Below are 6,365 nucleotides of genomic sequence, written 5' to 3'. Positions count from 1 at the left end.
CAATATGGACATAAAACAACATGTTCAGGCACACATACAACAGGAGGGTTAGCAGATAGACGATTAGCAAATGAGGCATGAGGGGAAGATTCAAGGGCAAACATATATATCAAGGGGAATTCTAAATACGAACAAGGAAGATTAGAGTACATGGCAGATATGATAATTACGCCTCAGCTTTGTCAGCTTGCAAAAATTGATTCCTTCAAATTCAAATGGGTTAGATCTGGACCAACCCTCTTCGAATCTCTTTTTCTACCTCAGCTGACGGAACCAGAACACAGAAGAAACAACTCCGTAACTTTTCCTTTTATTTCCAAAATGATGAAAATGTCAAACCTTTGGACTTTAATCTATGCTGAAATGTTTTGGGCTTGTTGATAAGTAGGTAACTTTTGGGTCTTATTGAGCCCAATGGGCTATTCTTGCAGCAGTTACCATCAGCCCAGTAAGTTTTCGGTATCTGACCTTGAGAATTGAGGCCCAATAAAATGTAAAGATGCTTTCACTTTATTATTATTATTTATTATATTAATAATTGATGAATGAGTGTAGTAGTTTTTTTCTCTATTAGTATGTGTATAATTTTACAACACAATTAATTGTACACAAAAAAATATAGTTCATCATCCAAATATATAAATAACTTGTATGTACGTTCACCTTAGTGGGTGAAGAGGTTTTGATATTTGGTGTGTATGTGTATGGGGACGAGAGGGACACAATCGATAATACTGAAATCTTATACCTAGTGAATTTTTCACTCTACCTATTCCGAACAAAAAGGACTAGTGATATAACGATGGTGTATCGTTGTCTACGCATTATCTAGCTTCCAGTCTATTTCTGGACATTTATTTGATTAAAGGTAAATATCTTTTTTTTCCATAGAAGAACCAAACAACAACTAGGTTAGGGGCCCTTTATATACCTCAACCAATAGATAGAAATAGATAGGAATAATTAAATCACGTCTACCATTAAATAATGAAAGAAAAATGATTTGACAACAACGAGACATTGTCCATCAATTTTTTGTCTTTTGACGTTATTATTACAATCAAACAGAGAGGAAGTAAGCCTTAAATCCAACAAAATCAGACCCTTTAATAACCTATCTACGTTTATTTAACGCTATGATATTTACACTTTTTCGCTTAATTAATTGAGGTTTTCACTAGATAGGCTAACTCAAAAGGTAAAACGCTCTATAGCAATAAGAAGTTTTTTTCATTCCTTCAACTCAAATAAACTGTCTACTTTTGTTTTTAACTATTCGGTATTTGAACCCATTTAGCCTCGATTAATCATGATTCTTACCAGCTAAACTCAAATGTTCCGTATCAAATAAGTTCATATTTAAAGTTCGAACCTGAGATTTCTAATAATAGTCTATATATCAATCTTGCCACTATTTATTTCCAAGATGAGATGAAGCCTTAAAATGTGGTTTTTCGGCCACAAAGGGTTTCCATCAACACACAAAGGGACAAACTAGTAAGGCAAAAGCACAATCCTCACATGATAAATTGAGTAGACAAATTTGAAACCAACTCCAATCAAGTCAATAGTGTTGAGTTGCAGTTTGGATATGCACTAAATTTAGCTCCAATTAAACATGTGAATATATATATATATAAATAAACCTATGTATACCACACATATAAAACCCAATTTGCAAAATCCTTGTCTTGTCAAAGAAATAATTCATCACTCAATATTATCCTATACTCGCTTAAGAATTTCACTAGTTCGGATTTATATCGTGTAAATGTAAGAATTATTATTAATTAATTCTTACTTATGGCCCAAGTTTACTTGTAATCCAAGTAATACCATAAATAATATTTAATAAGGAATAGATCTCGTCCGTACATTGGTTACTTGATGGACGTACCAGATTAAGTCATAACCTCTATAAATTGGTTCTCCCTCCACCCATTAGGGTTACCACATATTCTCTATAATAATTTCATCGTTGACGGTTGTGGTAACATAAAGTTAGGGCCAGGAGGTAGAAATCAATTTACGACTAACGCTTCCGCTTCTCTTCGTGATTATGTCTTCCTCATCAGGTATCAGGTATATGCCCCTAACGATCTCTATGTAAGATTATCGTGTTCAAGATTCTGATATTATGTATATAAAGTATTTAATCTTACAATAAAATCAACAAAAGATGAAAGCATTGTTTCTGATTATATTTTTTCTTCATTTTCATCGACGTTCATATCTGAAACCTCTAATTAAGAGTAAATAAATGTATTCATTTCCACACAAAGCTCGATGAACAAAGAAACAAATGAGATAAATGCAAATAGTTACTAAATCATGTTCCCTTTTGGTGCCATCCATAGTGTTCCTTATCCTATAATTTAATGGTCTCATCTCAATCTCATAAGTTATTGGGGCTACATGTAATTGAGTACACACAAAAATAAGAACAAATAAGTTTTGATTTTTTTTATTTTTCCACACAAGTCTTTTCTTTGCTGACAACAATCAATGAATACTCTGTTGAAAATTTGAATTCTTCATTTTAGTTTTTTTTTTTCCTTTTTTGGCTACTTTTTGAATATTCATTTCTCTTTCTTATCAATTAATTTTGTTAAAGAAGTTTTCATAAACCTCTCCATGATGGACTTTTAATATTATTTATAAGTCAATTCATATAAATACTTAATAATATATATATAGATAAAATTAAAAAATACACTATTTGGTGGGATTGTGGCATCAATTATTGGACCATTCATGATGGTGAAAGTCAAAATAGTAGTGATCCATTTTAGTGTATAAAATTTAAGAGACTCAGGTTTTTCCATACGATGTTTGATATATATAGTAGAGTATGATAAATTTTGAATTTATACTGAAAAGTCTCAAAACACTTTTTATAAAAGTAATTGTAAACACAGAACTCGAACCTAAAATACTAGGAATTTATTCCATAACAAAGTAAAAGGCAAAAAAATGAGTAAAGACATAAAGACACAATTAAAGTTGTCCCGTATTTGCATAAAGACACCTTAACTTTCAAAGTGTCCTATCACCCCACAGAACTATTTAATATCTTTGTAAATGGGCTATTTTGACCCATTCCCTCGTCTATGTAGTCGCGCGTGTTGCTCACTCCCTATGATAGAATTCAATCCGACCCGACCCTGTTCTTTGAACAAAATTCAAAAGTGGTTGAATTCACCTAATAAAGGCATAAGGAGCTCATCCAGTCAAACTCCAAGTCGCACAAATTCAAGAAGAGAAACGGAATGCAATGTGTTGTTTTTCAGATTCCATACACCAACTACTAGTCGGTAGGGGCAACAGTACTGAATTGAAATCTCTTGTTTAATTGGGGTTTAGTGTTGTTGGAGTGAAGAAGATAACAGAGAAAGGCAAAGGCGGTTGCAAGGGAGAAGCGGGAGAGAGAGAGGTGTTTGAAATTACTTGATCTTGCTATGGAAAAAACCATGAAATTGAAAAATTAGGGCTATCAATGGCTAGTTTGAGTTTAAAATTGGGGAAGATGACATAAATTGATTAAATAATTAATAATAAAGAGAGAAAATGACACGTGGCACTTTTAAACTAGTCCAAGGCAGTGAAAACACTTAATGACGCGCCTCATGTGCGTGGTAACAACCCAGACGAGGGAATGGATCAAATGGCCCATTTACAACGATATTAAATAGTTTTGTGGGGTGATAGGACACTTTGAAAGTTAAGGTGTCTTTATGCAAATACCGGACAACTTTAATTGTGTCTTTGTGTCTTTTCTCGCAAAAAAATATGTAAGAATGATTGTGCTCCATCTTCCTTCATATAGAAATTGATGTAAAAAGGAAATGGGCTTTTTATATATGATATGATTTGGTCTTAAGGCATGCAATGGATCATGGCCTACCAATTTTGATTGTGANTTGGGGTTTAGTGTTGTTGGAGTGAAGAAGATAACAGAGAAAGGCAAAGGCGGTTGCAAGGGGAGAAGCAGGAGAGAGAGAGGTGTTTGAAATCACTTGATCTTGCTATGGAAAAAATCATGAAATCGAAAAATTAGGGCTATCAATGGCTAGTTTGGGTTTAAAATTGGGGAAGATGACATAAATTGATTAAATAATTAATAATAAAGATAGAAAATGACACGTGGCACTTTTTAACTAGTCCAAGGCAGTGAAAACACTTAATGACGCGCCTCATGTGCGTGGTAACAACCTAGACGAGGGAATAGATCAAATGGCCCATTTACAACGATATTAAATAGTTTTGTGGGGTGGTAGGACACTTTGAAAGTTAAGGTATCTTTATGCAAATACCGAACAACTTTAATTGTGTCTTTATGTCTTTTCTCGCAAAAAAATATGTAAGTATGATTGTGCTCCATCTTCCTTCATATAGACATTGATGTAAAAAGGAAATGGGCTTTTTATATATGCTATGATTTGGTCTTAAGGCATGCAATGGATCATGGCCTACCAATTTTGATTGTGACAAACATTCATCATTTTCCATTCTTCATTTGTTTGTTTGGACAATGAGAAGTGTTTATGAAGTTTTTTGTTTTTTTTTTTAATTCTTGGACCATATGGTATATAGATTTTCCAAAGTATTTAACAAATTGAGATAGTGATGGTTTCATGTGGTTTTCCTATTACTTGTAAGAAATTAAACCTACTCTTTAATTCAAACTCATTTGATGTGATATACCTTTTTTTAGACAATTGAAAAGAATTATGATTTTTAAGTTAAAGAAATAATTTAATTTTAAACTTTTCAATTTATCCTTCATAACATAATTTTACAATTAGAAATTCTGACGGAATGTCCACCAAAAAAAATCCCTACAAAATTTTCGTTAGAAATCCCAAATTTTCAATGGATTTCCAATGGAAACGTTTATTTGAAATTTCCATGTTTAGCAGTGTTTGAGATAATGAGTTATAAAAAATCTTTTATAATTCTAAAATTTATCGTTCAATTAAATGTCTTTAGCATGAAATGAGACAAAGAAAGTAAATTGTAATGCAAATAATTATTTGTCTGTTTCCACATATGAAGATTTCTTTTTAACAACTAATAAACTTGTGTAACCCTATCTACCAACATTTGGTGGAAAAAAGTGAAATGATTAGATCTCAATGTCTAGTAATGAAATGGAAAAGAAAAACTTTTTCCACACACAACAAAAATTGCCCATATTTGAAATGAATCTCAAAGAAAATACTTAGTGATAAACCATGCTTACTTATGTACATAGAACAAGTGATAATAACTAGCTAACCAACCAGGATTGTAGTGTGGTGGTTGAGATCCCTTTATTCTTAACCAGAGATCTCGTGTTTGAGACTTGAAAATGAAAAAAAAAATCTTGTTGGGAGCACACCAACCCAAAAAATAGGATCTATAATGCGTGAATCGGGATTAATCGAACTCCAATACCAATTGTCATTTAATACAAGTGACACTCATACAAATGGACAAGGTTAGAATAAAAAGGAAAAAAAACATGTATTTTCTTATAGGACAATGAAGTTGATAGGTAATTTTGCATGAATATAAACTAATAATAGTTCATTTACTTGCATTTTTTATAGTACACGTCAACCCACCAAAGCCACAACAGAAACTAACCCTAATAATTATTTTGTAAAAAAAATAGACAGTAAAATCACTATATATATACTGATTATATGCTTATAATATACACTGGTATACAAGGCGACGACTATAATCTATTACGATTGGGAGAGTGAAATATTTATTGGTACTAATTTAAATTCGCCCCGCGTATGGCTCATTTAAGAGGGAGTACTTATTCCTCTCTGAAACTTTTTTATTCTTAAAATTCAAACTCGACACCTTCAATTAAAGGCGAAGAAATCTCATCTATCTTATTATATGCAGCGATACAAGTAAGTCGTTAAAAACACATACTCTCCATCGAAATTATGGACTGACTAATCCAAAATTTGTATAGTTAACTTGTTTATTCCCATGGAATAAGAAAAGATTGCTTGTACTAAGATGTGAAAGGCCTATGATATGATATATATATATATATATATATATATATATATAGATATAGTTTTTGTGGTGTGAAATCAATTATATAAGTTGATATTATCCTAAATTTTGAACAATACAAAATTAAATAAAATTTAAGATTGGAAAATCTAAAAAGGGATTTTAATATAAAGATAAAATAAATTGGGAATATTTGATATCACAATAGTCAAGATTCTCAAGCTTTTTTTGTCTACTAAAAAATATACACCTGTAATCTTTGATTCTTTTACTTTTTTTCGACTTTCCGTCATATCTTTTAATATAACCACTAATATATATTTTTTAGGGGGTGGGGGGTTGAA

This window comes from Solanum stenotomum, chromosome 11, assembly GCF_019186545.1.
Source record: "Solanum stenotomum isolate F172 chromosome 11, ASM1918654v1, whole genome shotgun sequence".
NCBI classification, from domain to species: domain Eukaryota; kingdom Viridiplantae; phylum Streptophyta; class Magnoliopsida; order Solanales; family Solanaceae; genus Solanum; species Solanum stenotomum.
This window is presented reverse-complemented; position numbering follows the sequence as displayed.